This window comes from Nematolebias whitei, chromosome 12 (genome assembly GCF_014905685.2).
Source record: "Nematolebias whitei isolate Nwh7 chromosome 12, NemWhi1, whole genome shotgun sequence".
NCBI lineage: Eukaryota > Metazoa > Chordata > Actinopteri > Cyprinodontiformes > Rivulidae > Nematolebias > Nematolebias whitei.
The window spans coordinates 22,724,536-22,732,770 of record NC_056509.1 but is presented as its reverse complement, the minus strand read 5'-3'; positions in this window follow the sequence as shown (position 1 = coordinate 22,732,770).

Genomic DNA, 8,235 nt, shown 5'->3' with positions numbered 1-8,235 from the left:
TTGTAGTGTCTTTTTTGGCCACTGGATGGTAGTATAAGACTTTTTGAATGCAAGGATGGATAGTGAGGGAGTGAGTAGCGTGTCTCTTTAAGAAAAATGGGAGGGATGCCCCTTGACATGACATGGGCTGTCTCTCCTTCCTGTTTTTCTGTTCTCAAAATGGAGGACGCTCAATGTGGCTTGGGCTCTTTAGCATAGCATTTTTCACACAAAGCTTTTAATATAAAATCAGTAAATACGTTCTCAGCTTCTTTTTGCAGAGAAAAACAACTCTTTACACGAAGGCACGGGTTTCAATCCTGAATTTTGGAGCTTTGACAAGACGGAGGTTTTTCCCAAGGTCAGCCTGTTAGCTTAGCTCGTAGCTTAGCTTCTCAGCTTAGCTGCTTTTAACGATCCAAAAACGTGATTTTGGATCGTTAAAATAGATTTTAAAGAGAAAGGGAGGGGTCAGTGAAGAGCACCGGAGTTGAGCCTTTTGTCATCCAGTGTCTTCAGTAGAACGAGAGACACAAAGAAACAATGAAGTCGATAAATGAAAATGAAGTTGATAGTTTTCATTTATCATGCGATTAATTGATTTATTGTTTATTGCAACAGGCCTAAATCTGACCACTCAGTTTCATGCAAACAGAAAATGTCTGTCTGATTCATAGGAACACATCATCCTATTGAAAAAGCAAGACATTGTCACAGGTAGTATTTATTGTTAACAGTTGTGCCTTACGCTTAGCCTAAGCTGTTCCTGGCTGCTTAGAATAGGAAAGCGTTGATTAGGAAAAGGACGAGGCTCGAGATCGATAGATGGCTACGAGGAATAATCTGCTAAATAAAAGCAATTGTGCACTCTGCATGGGCAAGTTCACAAGTTATAGCACAACATCCTTTAGGCGAACAATAGCCTGTAGCTAATCCATCTCCAAATGTCAGTAATCCCTTCAGTTTTTGTCTTGGACTGAATGGCCACCACACTCACGCATGAACTATAATTAAGAGTGTGGACCAAATATAAGCCCACAGCTTTGATTTCATGGGATTAAACCAAACTGGCTGCCTGATAGTCGCTCTTCAAGCCTAATCAAAAGATTAAGGACATGTGGGACGAGCCACTCACAAGTGGCCTGATCGTATATGAAACAGCCACCACTGTATGAAGGTTTTGTATCCCTCCAAACTATAATTACTCACTTTTGGTTGCTGACGTCTAAAGCTTTAGCTGGGTCACATCAACAAGAGTAAAACATATTTTTAAGTCCTATCAATAAATGAACACATTAGTTGGTGGTGCATGTTTGCACACTGTGCAGATGCGCACACATTTTGCACAGATACAGGCGTATTTTTAGCCCGCCGCGCAGCCCTGTGGGTGTGAGGAGACGTCCGCTGACCCTGCAAGTGTGGTGATGGCAAGTGAAGGAGACAGCAGCGAGATGCGTCACTTTCCCAGACAGAAAATGTGTGAGAGCAGCAGGACACAGTTGGGCATAAATGACTGCTGAAGTCCCCATAAATAAACAAGGATTCTCTCTCTCTGCTGCCCAAGTTGTCGACTGAACGAACGATGCTCGGACACAGGCGATTGATGGGTCCTCGCTTGACTCACAGCAGGCAGATCCTGTTTGATTATAGAGCACAGCCTGACCTGTGCACAGCTACATCATGATTACACACATAACAAGATGCGATGGTCGCTGGTAATTACATTAGGTCGATAATGATTCCCTGTCTACTCGTCTCTGCTGTATGTAAATAGATTGATTCATTCGATGAGAGAAAAAAATCAGGTCCTGTTCAACGTAAACACATTTTTAAAATTACAGCATTACAAAATGTAGGTTTTTGCACTTTTATCACAAACACTTACCCCCAACAAAACAGTTTTAATGTTTGAATTCACTATTCTGGTTTGCAACACCTTACAGTAGTCATGCTGCGTTCAGCGTGCCTCAATGCTGGGATGTAAACAAACAAACAACATGGCTGCCTCCTTCTTTTGCTTTAATCTCAATAGTAAAAGCTGACTGGAAGTTATATAGTTTATCTAAAGCAAAAGTTTAGATATTATCGGGGGGGGGGGGGTTCTATAGAATGGTTATGAATAGTTAGTAGATAGCTCTTTTAATGATCCCAGGTGGAAGATAAAAAGTTTATTTCTGACCGTATCAACAAGGTAACCGTTGAGTCTTAGCAGGGCTAAAGCTAAAGTCAGTTCCTGATGTATTAAAACAGCTCCAGTATCACAAATGGTAAAGTTCATTTTAACACTATTTTATAGGAATGCACAATATTATCGACATGGTATCAGTACCAGCCGATATTAGCGATAAAGTTAAATATTGGACATTGGCCATTCCATCAAAATAACTCACCAATATAAAATGCACTTTATATATATATATATATATATATATATATATATATATATATATATATGTTTGTATAATGTTACATCAATTTCAGCCCCCTTTTTAGCATCTGCATTTGGTAGCAGGCCAAATTGACAAAGCCCATGCAGAATAATGTAGTATTTTAATTCCACAGCAGAGAAAGCTACTGTATGTAGTATCCTGATGCATGCTCAATAATCCAGGTAGAAAAATCCAAAAAGGTTCAATCTGGTCCTCTGGACATTCAAAAAAACAAAGCACAAAACAAAGCAACTACTGTATGTAGTCTCTGTAAGGTTTAGGGGAAAATATTGGTATTGGTATCGGTTATCAACCAAATAAGTTTTAACATATCAGCATATCGGATATCGGCCAAAAATCAATTATCATGTATCCGTACTATTTTATAAACATTTACACCGCCATCAGTTTGTCTTGTATGGATCTTTATAAAGATTTCAATGTCTAATTGTTAGCAAAAGCAGCGGGAGCAGCAGCTAGCTGTAGTTTTGATGCAGACTCTGGCAAATCCTGAAGGAACATCATCAAACTCCTGTCAGAATAAGCAAATAATGCAAAACTGACAACAATGCAGAGGTTTTATCGAACAGCAAATACAATAACTGCTGAAAATTTCTCTAAATAAAATGGCTGCAATCCATTTTGTTCATGAACCAGTTTGGACCAGCTGTTAGTTTCTCCAATCTGAGGCTGGAACAAGACGAGCTAAAATCACTTGCGATGCTTTTATGATGAACCCGTTTGGAGTTGCTGACTCAGATGTTTGGCTTCCTTGTGCAGCTTTCTGTTTTGTTGTCACACTTTGCTTCAGTAGTTTAAATATTAGAAGCGACGAGCAAAGCCTTGTTTTTATTTATTACGCCTCAACAGAAAGAACGGAGCTTAGATATTTACTGTATAGGACGTGTCGAGGTTCAAGGTGCCTTCATGGCCAATCAGATGTTGTTATTTCATGACCGCGCGGGGCCTCAGAGGGGTATAGTTTTTATATGACACACTAAAATATTTTACATTTATATAAGGCCTGAAGTCTTTAAGGCAAACTTCTCTGGTGTTTTTTGTCTGGCTGTCCATAAATCCTCCTCATTTAGCTTCTTGTGTCACTGTTAGAATCTATTTGAAGAGTTATTTAACGCTTTAACTTTGACACTGTCACTCTGCATGAGCACCTTCTGTTCAAGCGTAAATACTGAGCGGTTATCACACATAAATAAAGATATGCACTTTCGCATTCCTGCATTCAGGACATAACCCCCACCATACCTTGTTTTTTTCCAGAACACACTCTGAAGTGTGCATGTTGAGGTGAGGCGCTTTCTTCCTCAGAGTGGGTGCCATGTCTTGTCAGACGGGGTTAGCTCCCTGCCAGCTGATGAGCCAATCACCTGGCAAAGTCATTACCACATATTCACTGAACATCTGTTCACTGTTTGGATCGTACTTTATTGTAGAGGAGAAAACTTGCAGTATTTCAGTCTATGTGCAGACTGTGGGTTTTAATTCTCATTTTTACTTACCACGTTCAGTTTGCTATTTTCGGCTGTTTGCAGTTTTTTGTTGTTGTGCAGTAATTGTAGGAAAATCTTTGGTTGTTCAGTGTGACGGCCTCGCCAACAGCTGATTTATCACTCTCACGAGCAAAGACAACAAATATCAAACGGTTAGAAAGTTGCTGGAGGATCGTGCAGTGACTGTTGCTGAAAATCACGCTTTTCCGAGCTGTCAACAGCTGTCTCATTTACCCCCCCCCCCCCCCCGTTTGTAGGAGTCTAAACCCAAAAACTAAGAGGGTTAACTTGTTTATTGCTGGACAAATGTCTGCCGTATGTTTGTGATGCACACACTTCTCCTGCTGCAGGAATTTGTACATTCTGTCATCTGTCATAGCATTCAGGCATGGATTGCTTTTCAAACCTCTGTTGCCATGGTGATGTACTCGGCTCAAAGAGATCCTCCTTTGTGACGCCTAAAACCTCAGATTTTCAGTTCAACATAGTCAGAAATCTTACTTCATAGTACAACCCCCCCCCCAGGTTTGTTTTGTGCTTGCCGTCCATGTGATACAATGGTCTGATGAAAACATAACTAATCACGAAGCACAGTTTGGTATGGAGCGTGGAACAGGGGTCTATTTTACTTAACCGTCATTTATACAAGTAGTCTCATTGAGTCACAAGGACTCATTTTCAAAAGAACCTGAATTTTGTGTATGTGGTGAGATTAAGATACCTTAAACATTCACCATTTACATAAAATAATTATTAGATCAGTCTAGGCCTGTTGCGATAAACATTAAATCAACTAATCGCATGATAAATTAAAACTAGCGATCTCATTTTCATTTATCGGCTTTATCGTTTCTTTGTGTCTTTCTCTTTCTACTGAAGACACTGGAGGAGAAAGCTCAACTCCGGTGCACTTCACTGACCCGCCCTTTATCTTTTCTCTTTAAAATCAGTTTTAATCATCCAAAATCATGTTTTTGGATCGTTAAAAGCAGCTAAGCTGAGAAGCTAAGCTACGAGCTAAGCTAACAGGCCGACCTCGGGGGAAAAACTCCGTCTTGTCGAAGCTCCAAAATTCACAGTTGAAACCTGTGCCTTCATGTAAAAAGTTGTTGTTTTCCTCTGAAAAAAGAAGCTGAGAACTTGTTTATTGATTTTTTATTAAATTGTATGAAAAATGCTATGCTAAAGAGCTCAAACCACATTGAGCATCCGCCATTTTGAGAACTGGAAAAAAAGAAAGGAGAGACAGCCCATGTCACGTCAAGGGGCCTCCCTCCCATTTTTCTTAAAGAGACACGCTGCTCACTCCCTCACTATCCATCCTTCGGTTCAAACAGTCTTATACTGCCGTCCAGTGTTCAAAAAAGTTACTACACTCAAAATAAAAATAATCAAAATTTTTTCTTAAATTTGACAATAATTACTAATTATTGTCAAATTTCAAACAATATGATCGTTTATCGCAATAATTTCTGAGACAGTTAATCGCCCAGCAAAATTTGTTATCGTGACAGGCCTAGATCAGTCACAACATAATATGTTTAATCTAAGGGTGAACCGATTGCAATTTTCTGGTCGATCACCGATTTGTAAACAGTCTGAGCTGCCGGTTTTGCCGATATCGATATTGTTTTATAAGCGACACTGTCAGGTGTTATAAGGTCACAATGCACCATCAATTTTCTAATCTTATTTTATTGAAAAACATACCGTTGAACAATATCCTAAAAAAAACACAAACTGGTTTTAACTGGCCATGAGTGCTCTGAAATATAATTGAAGTTCAAAAAATTTGGCAAAATAGGTCCATCCATCCAAATATCAGCCGATTTCCGATTTCCCAAAATTAAGGAAATTGGGGCCGATAAATTGGATGGCCGATTTATCGGTGCACCCCTAGTTTAATCATCAACAAGCAGTTTTTACTGATTAATTCTCCACAACCACTCCAGACTGCTGCTGGTGCCACAGTGTTTTTGTTTCTTTTAGTCTTGTTTTTTTTTGTTCCACTTGTAACTAAGGCCTTATTTTGCACTTCCCAGCATGAGTCTCGTTTGCCTCGTACAAAGTGTTGGTTGGTTGTTTTTGTACTGGATGCTGTACAAGCACTGCGGTCTAACTTTATGGAAGTTTGAACTGGGTGTTGGTGCAAACAAAAGCAGAAAGTAGAGATTTTGGACTGTTTCAACTCTTTCTTCAACATCTTGAGGTAATTGATTCAACCTGGTGCTGCCTTGAACACACACACACACACACACACACACATACAGTGTAATCACAGATGGGTTTAAAATTCCCCTTTCTCTCACTAACCTTCTTGCTCATTTTCCCTCCCTCCTACACAAACTCACGCTGTCAGCTTAGACACCCGTCCAACCCACACTCTCTCCCCATCTTGCAAATGCTACACACACTCAACGCACACGTATACACAAACACATTGCTTCAAGAATATCCATGTCTCTGTGCTAAAACACTAAAATACAGCTGTGAATAGGAGATGAAAGCCCGAGCTGAGCCAGGAATAATAAAAGCCGACTGATTTCAGCGCACCGGGCTTCTAAACAGTCCTGGGATCTGACTTGAAAACATGAGGGGATTCCACAGCGCGGCACTTTTTGAACAGCAGTGTTTTAACAAAGCTACTTTGATGTTGCGAAGACCTGGGAGTCAATAGAGTGTGGAGGATGGTTTTGTAATGTTCCCTTCAGCGTCAAATTATTGACTAAATTCAACATGCACGTGTCCACTCGCAATCCGTTTTAACAGCAGTCGAGCTAGTTCTTGTTTGACATCGCCTAGCATCGTATCTGGCTCTCTGTCTTGGTTCTCTAGTTTGTTTTTGAGAGAGAAGTCTGCTTCGACCTCCGATAAACTTGGTCCCACCCAACATCTCATACTGGGATTTGAAGCATGTGACCTAAAGGCGTGATGTGAGAAGGCATACTGCAGAGTTGGTGGGGGTTTGCTGTTCCACTTCTGCTTGCAGAAATTCAGCTGTGTTCATCACAAAACACTAATTAGAAATAGCTACTGCGTTTTCTTCAAAACATGGACTTTTCTCTCAGGTCTCTGCTGATCTAAACATAATATTGTAAAAATTATATATGTTTTATCCTTTTATATATTTTAAGCCCAGCTGATGTTTCAAATTTTTTAAACTGTATAAAAAGACTGTTTGAAGAGCTAATGGCTAGTCAGAGTGGGGCCAAGACCAAAGGGAATTGCGTTCCTGTGTAAACTATTTTATAAACGGTCAATTTTATATAATACATTTACAGAGCAGCTGGGGATGAGTGGTTAGAGCAGTTGTCCTCCAATGCAAGAGTTAGGGGTTCGAATCCACCAGTAGTCACATGCCAAGTGTCCCTGAGCAACACACTGAACCCCTCATTGCCTCCGATGTGTGTCCCATCGGTGTATGAATGGGATAAAGCTCTAATTAGTTGTTGTATAGTTATAGTAGAGTGCTGTATGAATGGGTAAATGAGGGCACATATTGTAGTGTAAAGCACTTTGAGTGTCTTGATAAGATAGAAAGGCGCTACATAAGTACAGTCCATTTACTTATTTACAAAGAATTCAGCGCTTATTTCAAGGACAAAAAGCATTAGCAGCTAGCTGGAGCACTTCCTGTCTGGCCACGAGTGCTTCCAGTTGAAATATCATAATATTTTTACTAGAATAACTGTGTTATCCAAATGTAAAAAAGGATTTGTCTGATACAAAACTGGCAGCCGTTTAAAAGTTTATGTTTACGGTCATGAATCCGGTCAGATTAAGGAGCTGTATGAATAGAAATGGTGTTTTCTGAATATGGACAAGTTTTAAATTGTTTCAGCTTTTTGTTTTAGGACCCTCAAAACTGTATTATTTTAAAACAAGTGAAAATTTTTAACACCCCAATGTAAGTTTGTGTAGAGAACCAAGGCTATTCAACTGGCGGCCCGGGGGCCAAATCAGGCCCACGGTTGTGCTCAGCTCTACACAATAGGTTCATTTGTAAATAAAACTGGATTTTAAATGGTAAAACAAACACTTAATGAGAATCACTGCTGGATGTGTGGCCCCTGAGCTCTTGGCTTTCAGTAACTGTGGCCCCCTGAACAGTTTAGTTGAATAGCCCTGACCTAAACTACAACCAATGCTCTTCAGACAGAACAACAGTAGTAGTTGTAAATTTCATGCTTGCGCTGCAGATCCTACAGAACCTAGTTGTTCAGTTACAGCAAAACCTTTGTCTACTTTTATTTCAGTTAGCAGACAAGGCTCATAATACACACCACATACTTGATGTACACAGACAAGGCTGATAATAC